General features: G+C 46.2%; 1 pseudogene; it reads right to left on the bottom strand.

The window, feature by feature from the left end:
* Positions 1-5898: 5898 nt before the first annotated feature.
* On the bottom strand, positions 5899-15766 carry LOC144762553 (twist-related protein 2-like; annotated as a pseudogene).
* Between the last annotated feature and the right edge of the window lie 250 nt (positions 15767-16016).

Genomic DNA, 16016 nt, shown 5'->3' with positions numbered 1-16016 from the left:
CAGAGTCCCTCCCCTCCATTTGAGCCTAGGAATCATCTGAGACCACACTATGGTGCAGCCCTGGCGTGTTTTAGCTAGCCAGTTTACTTCTGAAACTATCTCTTCCATCAGGACTCTCCTGCCCAATTTCACCAGATCGTTGCCACCCAGATGTAAGATAACCACTGTTGGCGGCAGGGTGTGTCTATTGAGCAACTCTGTAAAGAACCCTCTAAACGGACTGAGGCATAGACCACCCCTACCATGAAAGGAAACCCTGAAACCTCCCTGTTCTGCCCTTTGCCTATAATCACCTGAAAAGAAAAAAGATTTAATACGCTTCACAAATGAGTGACCAACCACCCATACTACTTGAGTCTCCTTCCTCTGCTCCTGTGTCTGCTGTGCTGAAGATACTTGCTGTTGGTGACCCGGCAGCAGTTTCCGCCCTGCGTGACAGGCTCGAGAAATTGAAATAGAAGCAGACAAACAGGCGCACATAACGCTTGTAACAGTTGGAAGACCATCTCCCAATCCTTTATACACTGTTCGCATGCAACCCTCTAGCAGTCGTTTCAGTGGCCGCCCCTATCCTGAAGAAATGCGTCCCAAAATCCTTTGGATTGAAACCAGCCCTGTCCATTGTCATTGCCAATACTCGTTGGAATTGGAACCTGGTCAGTGGGGTACCGTCTGCATGCATTAACAATGCTGCCTCCTTTTCGCCTGCTCGCTGCCTGATAAAGGCTTCTACGTGGAACACTGGGCAGCAAGGATTATCCCGTGCCCGAGGGAGAACCAGCCCATCGCCCCGGCCTCCTGATCAGTTTTTGATTTACGTGTGGTAATCAACAGCGTATCGCCCAATAGCTTTGTGTGTTCCAGTCGAAGACCCCATAGCCTGTCCAGCTTGCTGCTAGCCACCAGTTCTCCTACCAGGAATGCCACATAAAAGGCCAAAGTAAAGGCAGTTCTGAACAAGAGTACCTCTGCTGATGAACTGCAGGTGTCAGACAAGGCATTCAATACAGATGCCAGCCGTTCCAAACCTATTGGTTGCCTAGAATCTGTGGCAGTTGCTTGTAGGCGCCACACCCCTTTAGTGCCTTCCGCACGATGAAACTGGGATCTCTGGCCCCCTTGAGCTGCGCAAAAAAAGAGACGGCCCCTGTGTCTGCTAGCTGTCGCAGCAGAGCGCCCCTCTTTATGTAGTGCCTCTAGGTACTGAGTGAACTTCCCCTCCTGATCCCATTTCTCTGCCCAGTCCTGTCCCAAAAAGGAGCAACAAGACAAAAACGCCCCTTCGTAAGCTGCTCTGGTCCTGGGCGCTAAGCTAGCTGCCACGAGGTTCTGTAGCTGGGGGCACCAATTTGCCAGAGTGTTGCTGGGAAGTGTGCAGGCATCGCCTCTGCTGATGGTAGATGTTCCCTGAATACCTGCATCTTAAAGTGAGAGAGTGCGTCAGCTGCTTTATTTAACAACCCAGGGACATCTTTGGCCCTAAACTTAACATTGAGTTTCATGCAAACCAGAACAATTTCCTTCAGTAGGCGGAGTATAAACTTACACCGTGCCACCTGCTGGTTGATACAATCGACTACCGTCATGTTATCAGACCAAAAGATTACAGATTAATTACACAACTGATCAGGCCAAACTGTTAATGCAACCCATATTGGAAATAGCTCCAAGAAACCGATGTTAGCTGTCAGGCCGCTCTCCTCCCACCACACCGGCCACCATTGGGCCACCCACTTGTTTCCAAGTATGGCGCCAAAACCCACACTGCCCGCAGCATCGGTCCATAGACCTAACTCTGCTGACGTCATGGGGGGACCGCACCACACTACTCTGCTGTTAAAGCCCTCCAGAAATGCGATCCAAATACGCATGTCCTGGCGGACCTCGGCTGGCAATCTAGTGCGATGGTGTTTCTCCTGCAGGCCTGTCATGGCCTGCGAGATTGAGTGGGAGAAGGGGCGCGCCATGGGTATAACTCTTAGTGCGAAATTCAATTGGCCCACAGTCTGCTGTAACTACTGTAGCATCACTTTGTCTTTGGCCAGACATTGCTGGAGAGCTGCTCTAAACTTCGTGATTTTGTCATTTGGTAACCTGAAACAACCCTCCACTGAATCCAATTCTATGCCTAAAAATTCCAATGTGGTTGCTGGACCCACCGTCTTTCCAGGTGCCAGCGGGACCCCAAAAGCCCGCATGAGCATGCAAAATCCCTGCAATGCCCACGCACACTTCCGTGAGCCCGCTGACCCAAGGACATGATGCTGTCCTGTCGTTTGCCTAAAAGCCCATTCCAGAAAGGAACTACATTTCTCAAAATAGGCGCATGAAACAGAACAACCCATGGGCATACACATATCCATATAGAATTTACCTTGAAAAGAGAAGCCTAGCAGATGCTGATCTAGTGGATGAATCGGCAGTAGCCGAAAAGCAGATTCGATGTCTGACTTGGCTAGCAAGGCCCCCAGACCGAGAGTCCTCAACATAACCACTGCCTGGTCAAAAGACGCATATTTAACACAACAAATATCTTCATTTATCGCGTCATTCAACGATGCACCTCTAGGTGCTGACAGGTTATGAATGAGCCTGTACTCGCCCTCCTACTTCTTTGGCACTACGCCAAGGGGCAAGCAAACAAAATTAGGCACAGGGATGTCATTGAAAGGACCCGCTATCCTGCCCAGGCGCACCTCTTTAGAAATTTTTGTCGCCACCACCTCTGGTTTGTGCCTAACTGACAATTGATTCCTGCATTCTTGTGTTCCGGTATATCCCACCGCTGGGATCCTAAAGCCCTGCAAAAAATCTTCCTGCAACATCCTCGCAGAGGCATGGTCAGGGTACCTGTTCAGCCAACGAGTCATAGCCAGACATCGATGGGTGAATGAGCTACCAGCCGGCCGCCCTCACTAATCCTGTTTCTTTCTTCCCCTGTTTCCAGAGGCGTTACCTTTTGAGTGGCAGGTTGTTTCAGGGTGGGAAGGGAGGTTACAGATGGAGCATGCATGCCTGAACTTACAAGTGCCTTGTGCCCTGGTGCATGAACGCTTGTTAAAATTCCAACACACCCCTTTTAGCCCACCACTGCTCCCTGACTTAGTGGCTGTGCCACCCCCCTGTGCAGGCTGAAAGGGCTGCTGGGGTTTGACGGGGTGATTTTTGTTCCAACTTGGCCCAGCGTTCCCTGGTTGCCCTGCTGCTCTGCTAAACTGGCCATACCAAGAAATAGAAGCCACACGATCCCATGACAGTGAGGGGTAAATCTCTTTGGCCTTCCTGAAATTCATGTCATACTCCTTCCACCCTTCCCCCCATAATTATCACTTAAAGTTGTGATCCTACTCTGGTAACATACCACTTCTGCCTGTAAATTAGGGGAACGCACCGCAGTAATTACTATGAACACTGAAAAGGCCCTGATCCAATTGATCAATGTCTCCTCCACCCTGCACCTTGCCATTTCCCCCCGCCATTCGCTAGGCAACATCCAGTCTTCCTGTTTACTAGCATACTCCATTTCCCTATTATCCACTAGCAAAGAAAATATATTGACATGTTTGCCTGCCCAGATCAAATCATTCACTTCTTGTGTGACATTTGGGCCAGATTTTCCCTCCTGGAGGGTATTGTACCTTCTCCTAGTACTGGCAATGCCACCTCCTTACCACTTTCAGCGACTCGCGTTGGTTCAACAATCTTGTCTTCTCCAGTGTCGCTGCCCGAACATGTTGCTTGTGGAGAAATAGGAGCGCTTGCCCCCCCACCACCTCGAGCAATCATGATCTTGGCTACCATTTTTTGGGCCTCCGCGAAGGGATCCTCTCCCGCCTCCTTGGCGCCCACCAAAGAAGGTAACATCCCACCAATCCCTAGCCAGGGGAGTACAGCTGCTAGCTGCGCTGCCAGTTCTGGGGGTACCGGACCAACCACTGGAGGTGCTGGAACTGGGATGGGGATCCCGTGCCCGGTACCGGGATAGGTGCCGGGTTCAACACAGGCACCACTAGAACTACTGCTGGGACCACCTGGGGCACTATGCTTGGTGCTGGGGCCGGTGTGGCCGGGGCAGGTGTCACCGGAAAACTTGTCAGGATTAGGGGAGTAGGAATAGGAGCCACCAGCGGTGTAAGCCCTCCCTCAGGGACCACCCCAGGCGGCCCCCCATCTCCTTGTGGCTTGGGGACCCGAACGCTACCCTTCTTGGCCCTCACCCGCTTGGGCAAAGCATCTAATTCCCCCCTGGGCTGCGGGAGCAAAATTATCCGCTCGGGTCTCCCCGATGGCCCCGCCTGATCATCAAACCTCTGTCTGAGCTCTGCCACGTTCTTACCCAACTGGTCTACTTTCCCCAATCTCCTGTCCATTGCTGTCATCTTGCGCATCATGCCCTGCAGTATATGCTCCATGCGGGAATGCTTAGCGCCACGTCCGCTAGCCATCCTCTTTTGCCTTGCAACGGGTAAACCACCTACACTTATGCCATCCTATGAGCACGATGTGTTCCTGTACCCACCAGGGCCTGCCTGGCTTTACCAGTATAAAGTTGGAGGCACACAGGCTGGCCGTAAGCACCACGCAACTGTGACCGCGACACACCAGCTAGCCTGGGTGTTGGGCGACCGCACTCAAGCCGGCGGACCGACGGAAGCAGTGAAATGCAGGCCTGCCTGTGCCCTCAGAGAGCGTTGTCCACCGTGCAACTCTCCGTTAGCTCCGCTTGCAGTGTCTCCAAGGAAGTCCTACGATGAAAAGATAATTAGCATATGTCACTGTCACAAGAACTCTCACGCTTACCGCTCTAACCAAGCCCCTTTCTCATGAGAATCAGTGCCACAAAGTCAGCCTAAAACACACTATCCAATGCAAGACTTGTGCTAGTTATCAGGTTCCCTTAGACAGTTCCCTCCAGCACCCTCACTTTTCATCAAAAGACTGTGCTAATTAAAAACAGTGCCACCGACAACAGGCGTTACCCCACATCAACTTGCACTCAGGCTGTTCCTATTGACACATACCCTAGCACTGTGTTATTACCATTAGCCTCTATGGCCTGTCTAGCTGTGCGATTCTCTATCAGATAAGAAGCAGCCACTATGGTTTGCATATAATATTGAATAAGTTCCACTTAACGCTGTATCCACTCAAATATCAGCAACCAAGCTTCGCATATATTAGTGCAAAAATTCCACTTAAACCTCTGATGACCCCAAAATGATCACTTTATCCTCCCATGGGTCTCCCATCCATGTACTAACCATGCCTGACCCTGTTTTCAAACATCAGCCCCCCCCAGCTCTGCCCGTCGGGTTCACGGCTCATGCTCCTCCCTCGAAGCGGACCTTGTCATCCTGACCCGTGACTTCCAAATAACTTCGTTGTTGGGGGATGGAGCCCAGGACCTGCTTTGACAAGGGGCAGAAACCTAGGGGTTGGTAGGGAGCTACCGAATGAAATTGCCCCCCAGCGTGCGCCCCTCGGGGGCGCGTCGCGCGCCGGCTCTTACCGATTGCTCGAGAAGTAAACAGACCGCTGGCCCGAATTGCTTCAAACTCCGCTTCATGCGAGCTTAAAATTGAGTGCTGCCGGCCGGCTCCCCCTCTCCTCGCTGGCCGCTCTCAGGACATGCGCGGTAAAGGATTGCTGTTCCTGAAATACAAAACAAAGATTAATCAGCCCCTTGGAGGGCACGGCACAAGCCTGGGGAGCGCGGGAACAAGAGGGTGCCTCAGTCACCTGGCGTGTCCCGGAGCCCCAGAGTGTCCTGCTCACCCCGGAGCCCCAGAGTGTCCCACTCTGTGTCCTCCCAGCCCCGGTCCAGCTGCACATTGTCACACGCTGGCCTAGCTGGAATCAATGCAATCTGCAGGCTCAGGGGCGAGGAGCCCCTCTGTCCTAGTGCATGAACGTGGAGAGGGGCCAGGCGTCCTCCATCCTCCAGACCGAGAAGGCGTAGCTGAGCCGCTCGTGGGCCACATAGCTGCAGCTGGCCATCTTGGAGTCGAGCTCATCGCTCTGCAGCACCTGGTAAAGGAAGTCGATGTAGCGCGCAGCCAGCTTAAAGGTCTGGATCTTGCTGAGCTTGCAGCGTGGGGGTGATCTTGCGCAGCGCCGAGAAGGCCTGGCGCTCGTGCACGTTGTCCATGATCGCTGCGTCTGCAACTCCTTGTAGGACTGCGGGCTGGAGCCGGTGCTGCAGCCACCGCCGGCCGCCGCCCTGTGCGCCTTCTTGGCGTCCTTGGGGTCCTCGCTCCTGCGGCCTGACTCTCGGCGCTTGCGGCCCAAGGTGCTAGGCTTTCATTTCATTATGCTTTCTTCATTTCATTATGCTTTCTTATATTCTTTATATTTCTTTATGCTATCATTTAAATCTTTTTTAATGAAGCATGCACGTAACATACAGACCATCCTTTTTTTTTTTTTTGCAGAGTTTTATATAGCGCGAACTAGACCCGAACTGAATCAGGTATCAGAGCACTTCACATAGCACCAGTTACGTTACATGAGGACACACATTCATTTTAGGCACGGGGAGATTAAGAGATTTGCCCAGAATCACAGGAGGTTTTTGGCGTTGTTAGAGGATAAAATGTTCGGCATCCTGTGAGACAATGCTCCAAAATTGTGGCACCTATCATAGTGCAGTAAGAAGCATGGCACAAAATAGTGAAACAACCCACATTACATTAAGTGGTACGTTTGGTAAAACATCTTTATGCACACACACACACACACACACACACACACTTCACAAGACTTTAAAGGTGAACTAAAAAGACAAACAAATGTAAAAAAACATAGAGCACCTAAATGGCGTAAATAGTGTTAAGACATCATGAGATTTACAGTGGAGGACAGTCCATGTAGTCACACTCTGAAAAAGAATAATATCAGTTGTGTAGTATTCTCTTTAGATAGTTCAGTGGTATGACGGTCTCGTTTTTTTCTTTACATAAATAGTACTCAATTTGTCATAAGAACACGTCTGCCATCACGACGTGTCTGTCTCCCTGCTTCCAGAATGTTACAGACCTGGTCTCATTCCTCTATCTTATGGTGTTGTGTTGTTTCACGTGACTATGTCGTCAAACCCAGCTATCTCCTTTACGGGAGCTGTTGTCATAGATATGACCTCTCTTGGTGTGGTGAGATTTCAGCTGCCCGTCCCATTGACCGTTTAGAGGTGTAATTTGGGCCATGACGTTAGAGTTGAGTCTTAAGGTATCAGCAATGTAAATGCCTGAATGATCTTGTAGACCAACCTGTGTGTGCAACATATTTTCTGGTTGGGGCATTTTGCCTGCATCTTGAAATACGTAGAATTTTCCTGTCTATATCCAATTTATCTGGGTCGTTTTTCTGGGGGCTGGTACTTGATCCATATTACACGTAAGGGGGTGATCGCTTGGGATCCTGTTCTAGTCCTTATAGACTGGGCATGTGTGAGCAATAGGTAACGGTTTGTAACAATTTTGTTTAATTTCGGTCTGGGCCTATGTCAAAGTCGCATGGTTATTTATACTTAACAGGACCCTAGATTCTTTTGCATTTGCATCTAAAAAAAATCTCAAGTGGGATCCATATGCAATGTGTAGATTCATCATAGGTGTATTTATTGTGAAACATATTATAGTAAAATATGACCCCAAGGTATTTCGTCATTCAGACTGTTAATATGAGTGGCTAGTTTATTGACCCATCTTTGTTCCTTTTTGTACAGAATTTTCTCAAGGTTCCTAGTTTCAGCTGTTACTTGTTCTAGGATAATCCATTGTAAGTCATTTCTGTGTGTTTTGCTGATAGAAAATGGTCCGCCATCTTGGTACAGTTATGTATGCAATGTGTGGTGGTTCTATGTTCACTGATTCTATGCTTCTTTTTCTAGTAGTCACCCCAATGTATTTTAAATTACATGGGCAAGTAATCAAATAAAGTACTTGTTTTGTATTGCAATTAGTACGTTTACATAGTCCCCAAGGGGGGCGTAGGCCTAGGTCTACTTCTTTTTTGACTTTCGTGAGGTGACACACACTACAATGTCCACACGGGTAGGGTCCTGTGACTTGAGGGAGACCTAGTGCTATATGAATTGTGTTGACTGGTCTATGATTTACTCTAGATCTTGTGTGCACTATGGTGTCACAACAGTTTGTTGCTTTATGTAAGAAAATACTAGGGGTCCCAGTGTCTTGTACCTGTGTTCAAGATCCGACAGTTTTGTTTGATTATTTTTTTGATGTGGTTTGATGCTGTATTGTATGTTGTTATACATACTAGGGGTGGGTCTGTTTTTTGGTGTGTGGAAGTTGCCAAGAGTGCTTCCTCATTTTGATTTTTTACTCTTTTTTCCGTCCTTTGTATTAAACCTTCTGGGTATTTTCGGGCCCTGACTTTTTCTGCCAGAAAGCTGGCTTGATGTTTGAAGTCTTTTTTTGTTAGAGATAGTCTTGCACATTCCAGAATAAATTCTCTGGGTGAAAGACATATATGTGTGGCGCCAGCAATACTCACTCCGTCTAGCACATGCTGTAACTGTCCATAAATCACAAGGTTTAAATGTATATGCAACTTTTGTAATAATTGGAAGCACTGTATTTATAGCAGGAATGTCATATGTAGCATTGTTGCGAGTTAGAACATTGTCTGGTTTGTTTTTGATTAATTTTGATGAAAAGAAAGTTAGTGCCAATGCACGTTGTGTAAAAGAGAACAATCGGTTAAGAAGTGTATTCACTGCTCATTTAGACCAATACCCAGTTTATGAGAAATGGCTATTCTGTCCGAAACGGAAGATTACAAAAGAGTGTACAGATGCTGAAAAAGATAAAGGGCACAAACTAGAAGCTGTTAAATGACAGAGATATTGTAGATTACCAGTTGGAAAACAGTTCATGTGTCAACTGGATCTCCTTAGCCACAAACACCATCACCCCCTGGGAAACCACCACCAGCAGAGGGCCCAGCAATAAAGCAAGCTGGTACACCCCAGAACTTTTGATCCACAAAAGCCACTGTAAGAAATGGAAGAGACACTGGTGCTCCAGCAAGACCCCCCCTCAACTCCTTCAGATCCGCTCCCAACATCTACCACCATCGATTCAGAGAAACCAAGAAAGAAGCCCTCAACATCCGCGAAGTAAGCACCAACCACACCAAGGAATTTTTCAGCATCATCCGAGAATGTACCTGCCATGCAGCCACTGAGAACACAATCTGCCCTTCCCAAGCCCTCCGCGACACTCTAGCACACTACTTTCACCGCAAGATCTCTGACATCTACAGAAACTCTGACCTCCAACCCACCGCATTCAACCACTTCTGCACCCTAATCAACAACTCTCACCCCCACCGAATCACTCACTGGAAGTAGCTCTTGGCCGAAAGTACCACCTCCATCATGAACTGCATTCACTTTGGATCTCCCTTGGACCCTTGCCCCCACCACGTCTACAACCTAGGAAGAGAAGTGATCGGAGGCCCCCTCACAGTACTTCTCAATACCTCCATCACCACAACTACCGTCACAGATGCTTGGAAGCACGCCAAGGTCAAACCTCTACAGAAGAAACCTTCATCCAATCCCAACAAACTCAAAAACTACTGACCCATCTCTCTCCTCCCATTCCCTCTAAAGTCATGGAGAAAGCCATCAACCAACTGCTCACGGGCTGTCTTGAAGTAAACCACATGTTGGACCCCTCCCAATCAGGCTTCTGGCCCATTTACAACACCCATACAGTCTCTCAACACAGACACTTACTCACCCATACAAGCACTCACACACTCACTCACACACCCACACAACCACTTACATACCCATCCATACATCCTTCCATGAACTTCCACATCCACTCCATCACCCATACAGCTATTTACAGTAGCATTCGCTCATCCATACAGTTTCAAACAGTATCAGACACTCACCCATGTAGCCACTGTCAATAGTAGTCACTCACCCATACATGCACTCACACCGACACACCCATACAGTCACTCACACAGTCACTCATTCAGCAATACAGCTACTCACACACCCACTTATTTACTTATAGAGTCACTCACAAACCCACATAGCCAATAACACTCACTTACCCATACAGCTACTCACTCGCCAATACAGCCACTCACACAATCACTCACTCACCCATACAGCCACTCACATATCCACTAACATATCCATATAGCCACTCACACACCCATACAGCCAGACATCCACTCACACACTGATACAGTCACACAGCCACTTCATATGACTAATTAGTAGTACAGAAGAATAGTAATTTAACTTATGCTGTAGCTTAGTATATATCTTTAAGTCCCTGAAACGTTTACGAAACACTTACAATCACAGGATGATGCCAACAGTGATGTCATCTGTGATGTTATTTTTTTACCGGGCATAAGCTTTATTTGATCTCCAGGATCTTAAAAGCAGCATACAATACATAACAAAAGAACAATAAATAGTTATACTTAAAATTATACATGGCTGCATGTTTAAAACTTTATACAAAATTTGAATTACTAGTCCCGTTAGCCATAATTATCTGAGAGCAGAGGGTTATCAACCTAAAAGGACAATCTTTGTACAAATACTCTTACTCAATACAGGGCCTCTCTCTTATATGGGTTATCTAGACTAACTTTCCAAGTATAAAAAAAACCCAAGAACTATGACCTGCATCTTACAACCTTTTAAAAGGATAACGATCACCGTGCAAGTGCAGATTGAAATATAAAGTAATAAGACCCATGTGCAAATAAGCAGAACATTATCTTCAACACCTGGCATGCGGTAGAAGTTTAAAAAGACATCCTATTCAGAGTGCTATTGTAATTAAGATGGAGCTCAGTGAAGGCAACCCCTGATGGCCTATTGTTAGAAATGTAAGGTCATTACAATAATCAAGAAACAGCAATTGAACAATTTACGATTTGTTGTTCATAGCCCAGGCAAAAAGTATAACATTTATATATTAATATATACACTTGGAGAAAAGTCCCTTCTAAAGTGAGGTAGCCATATTATGAAAACAGGAGCAATGTTATTCTAAAGTATATAAATGTTCACAGTCCGTCAAGACCAGAAAGTTGGATAGCTGCGAAGTGGTAAGAAAACCTTTAAGCAAATAAAAAGTAAACAGCTTGTTGCCACCGCAGGGGATTCCGGATGGCACTCTGCAGAACAAATCATTGATACACGTACACTGGTTCTAATCAGTAGCAGCAATCAGTCTAAGGTTAACCATTGGGTCTTTTTAGCATGGTTCCTTTTAATGAACAGTAATTGGAGGATGCTAACTCTACAAACTGAAGCAGCAGCTACCTATTTTTTTATTTTTTTTTCAGAACCGATTGTTGTGACCACCTGTGGCGGTTACCTTATTTTCCAGTGATTTTATTGATACTAATGGATTGCTTACACTTCCAATATGACTGATGGATAAAGATCGTAAACCTAAGTTTAGAGCTGTGTTCTCTGGATTCAAGGCCGCAATGATACCCTGCTTGCAGATCCGGACTCCAAGTTTGTTTCACTCAGGCCTCAGTTTTGATCTACGGAAGTCCAACAGTGCTGGGCAGAGGCATACCACGTGCACCAGAGATTCCTCTGAATGACCACAGCCCCTACACACCACCTCGCCTGAGGTATGCTGCCAGGTAGGAATATGTTTTAAAAAATGCCACTCACCAAGCCTAAACACCAAAAAGCTATGTTTTAAATGTATAGAATATGTGCAAGCAAGGTGAGGCAAAGGTAGTGTAGTTTAGTTCCTATATTCCCAATAGGCTCTGCATATTGGAATAATATATCCTATAGATATGACGTATGACTTAGGTCAGTAGGTCTCTATCGAATATACTAAACTTAATTGTGAGTGCCAGCTAGCTGAGAGGTCACTAGAAACTTTCTCGAATACGCAAGAAGGGATTTGTTTCTGACAACCACATAAACATGACAACTTTGTTTCCCTAGGACTCGAAAATATCTTCAGGGTCGTAGAAACAATAGATAACTATTTTACCACGCCAATCGTGCATGCTTTGCTTCTACAGAGTTGCAGAGAAATAGTGATACTGGCATTTTCAATAAAAGGTTTATTGAACAGTCTTCTTTCTCATGCAAGAGAGGTGAAATGCTACAATTGTTAGACAGAATGCAAAGTATTATGCATACAGCGAGAATAGTATTATAAAATAATACTGTAATAACATTGTATGGTTTCTAAGCCATATAAAAATACATACATAAATAACACAGGCTAAAATACGCAACTGGTGCTTCTAAAATACACCTACCCCAATGTACCTAACCTAGGTCTAGTACGAGGGAAGAAGTAAGTATTGTTTAGCATAAGTTTTTAGTTCTGCCAAGAATTGCCAAAGGTTTCTCTAGGTTCTAATCAGCTCCATACCTTAGAATGAACGAGGTTGGTATCTCTGTCTCGGGACTCGATTTCCCAACACCCCGCAAGGGGAGTCAGAATCACTGGAGCTGTATTCCTCAGCAGAGAAGGGCAGCTTCCTGATCAGTGCGTCAGCTGGAGAGTCAGCTTCCTTCGGCACTTGCTGCAGCGAGCTGCGTCGGCCAAGTAGATCGTTGAACTGCACCGAACCACCGTGCTTTGCCATAGCAAGTGAAGGTATATTCATACCTTGAAGGTGTTTAGAAATGCCAGCTTTGACGTACAGTTGAGCATATGAACGTCATGGATGAACCCCTAAGGAATAGTTGTTCATGCATAATAATGAGTTTCTTGAAGAAATCAATATCCAGGCTAGGGGAAGTCCCTTCTGCTTAAGAGTCTGGTTTTCCAAGATATCGATGTGACTTTGATGAATGGATGGAAGTAGCCATGCCTGTATTTGGGTAGCATGGGCTATGTCTAAATAAGGGCTTGATTTCTATGCCTATATAAGGGCAACGTGGATTGTACCTATATAAGGGCATGAATTGGGAAAATTCACTCAGATTCTAAAACGCCATACAACAGTAGGGCCAACTGATAAAATGTAATTGCTGCCCATGCGTGCTTTCATTAAGCTAAAGTCTCTTTGTCGGACCAACTGGAGCACACTAGAGTTCGCTTCTTGGTGCTTGCTTTAAAGGCTTCTTTACTTGGGTTGAGAGCCCACAGTTCACTTGCTGATAATTTTAGCAGGCATTCATTAAAATAACGATTGTGTGACCCACCAGGGCTGATGATGCTGGTGTCAGTCCATAATAGGGACTCGAGTGAGCCGCGAGACTTGAGTGAGCCAGCGCTAGCCTGCCTCCATTTGTGGCACACGTTAAGAAAGGCTCCCACACTTTGTAAGGAATAATTGACAAGACCAAACTCCAGGTGAATCTGGGCAGCAGACAAGGTTTTTGGTAGCTGCAGCACCTTTTTATAGATTTTAATCACATGTTGGCTGAGTGCAATACTAAGCTTGCCCAAACCGTACGACATACAACATAATGTATTCAGCAGGCGCTGTACTCCGACTCTCGTACGATTGAAGAGAGCAAGATCATCGGCATATAGGAGATTGCTGCTCTGCATACAACGATCTTCGGAGCGTGGCTATTCATTGCATCTAATTTTGCTGAAAGGTCAGATAGAGACAGGTTAAAAATCAGGGGGGCTAACACACATCCCTGTTTTACCTCCCTGGACGGCGGTATTTTTCTGGATAGATGTGAACCAGAACCTATCTTCACTTTGAATCCAGGTGTTAGTATGGAGATGGATGATTGGATTCAGTAAATTAGAATTCCCCATTTCGTTAGTTTAACCCATAAAGCCTCCCTTGGCACGTGATCAAAAGCAGCTTTAAATTCCACAAAGCAGCAAAAGAGCGCCGTAGAAGAAGTATTACCTTTATCAATGACGATGGATAAGGCTATAAGATTAGTCAATGGACGGGAGTTAGCCACAAAGCCCGGTTGATTTTTTGGTATCAGGTCCTTTGAGTTGGCCCAGTTTGTCAGATCTTCAAGCAGCAAACTGGGGAAAAACGAAGCCTCAGTATACATTGGAGCAATCAGCCTATAGTTTCATTTGGCTGATCTGAAGCTAGTCTTATGTTTCTGCTGAATGATTGCACCGCGACAAGAGTCGGGTATGGTTGAGCTTCTTATGCTGTATTCAAACAGGTTAACTAACTGTTTAGTCCAGAAAGGAATGTTCTTTTTGAACAAGGCCTGTGGTAGGCCATTTGGCCCCAGTGCTCTGTCCGATCTTGCTTTAGTTTTTATTTTGCACAGCTTTGTAGATGCAATGGAGATATCGTCACTTAGATGTTTCTGTGTTCTTTGCAGATTAACCGGCCACTCCCCATGCTTGTTGGTCAATCTGCAAGGCTTTATCTCCTCTGCCTGGAAGTGGCCAGCCAAAAATGTTGCCCATTCCTGCTCTGAGATGTTTGCGGAACCTAGGCAAAGATTTCCATTAGTTTGTCTATTAATTAGTTCCCAGAAGTTTCTAAAGTTCCGACTTTTACTTGCTAAGTGAAGCATGCACCAGAGATGTTGAACATGCTGTTGTTTTTCAGTTTGACATGCCCATCTATAATTAGTGCGATTTTATAGATAGACAGTAAAACTTCAGTTTGAGGGTAACTCTTTACCGCCCTAAGAGCAGTGTTTCTGGCTTTCCTTAGCGCCATTGTTTCAAATGAGAAAAAGGCCTGCTTGCTACTGCTTGATACTGTTCCCCACACAATGCTGTGTCAGATGTTGGAATTGATTTAAAATCTGAGTACAGAAATTAGCCCAGTCTTCTATTGGATCAGAGGACCACAGATTAAGACGAATAGTAAGTTGTTCACACTCTTCCATGATCTTTTTACTAGCCTCTTCATTCCATCATAAGCATTTTAAATTCTCTGAATAAACTCCTGTGTGTGCAGTAGAAGCTAGGTCATGGGGTGCTAAGGTCGGAGTGATGGTGATGACTTGCGAACGATGATCGCTTTCCAAGCATTCTATAATGCTATAGTTTTCTATGTCTCGAAGCAATTCTAAATTACAAATTGCTTAGTCAAGATAGGAGCACTTTCTGCGGTTTGTCCACGCCTATTTGACTCTCCTCTTCTTACATGTTTTGTCTATGTCTTCAATGTTGTCGGTACAGGCATATATGAGAAGGGAATCCCCCCTCTCACACTTAGAGAAACACCTTAGTGAGTGTAACACATAGCCTGGATTACACTCCTTTTTAACCTGCACTACACTCTATTTTAAAAAGGTCCTGAGGAAAGCCAGATTTTGTTTAAGGCACTGGCTGAAACATGTCGACCAACTGATGGATGTAGGAGGTAGTAACTCGCCTCCCTTAAACATCCCCAAGCCTTATTTTAACCGCTGACGGGGGCCCAGTTATTAAAATTTAATTTACCCTCGGGTACTGGGACCCTCGCCAAGCCGTTTTAACTCACACTTCATTTTACACCTCACACTGCACTCTCAGTAAAATACCAGCTCCGCTGTAATCAGGCGTCGCAGCACACCCGGGACACATTAGGTGTCACTGGGTGGGCCCGATGATGAAGCATGCCACCAACCAGGTTGGTGGGTGAGGGCTTCATGAACTCACCAACGAGGTGCCCATGACAAATCTAATCAGAGTCCTAACAATATTGGTCATATTTAAGCTAGTCTCTTTTGATAACACATATAAACTACGGGGACTCGGACTAGCTTTCTAGTCCTCTCTCTCTCTCTTGATACGCGCATACTTAGGCAGCGCACAGCTGCGAGAGTTCTAACCAGGACCATGGCGGAGAACCATGGCCTCACCTTCAGCGAGGATGATGTGAGTGACATACTCGCAGACCCCTCCTTCGAAGCAGATTTCAATATTGCTAACTCCATAGCCCAGACCACTGATTGGGAGACCTTAACCGAGAAAAAGCGTAAAAGAATACGAACCATCCTCCATGGAGTGATCCTAGCCCAATACTTAAGAAACAACACAGCGCCAAGGGACCTCGTCGTTACTAATGCACCCAGGATTTTCCTAGATGAC

Source organism: Lissotriton helveticus, chromosome 6 (genome assembly GCF_964261635.1).
Source record: "Lissotriton helveticus chromosome 6, aLisHel1.1, whole genome shotgun sequence".
In the NCBI taxonomy this organism is placed as follows: Eukaryota; Metazoa; Chordata; class Amphibia; order Caudata; family Salamandridae; genus Lissotriton; species Lissotriton helveticus.
Note: the sequence above shows the minus strand (reverse complement) of the source record. Positions and strands in the feature narration are given on the sequence as shown.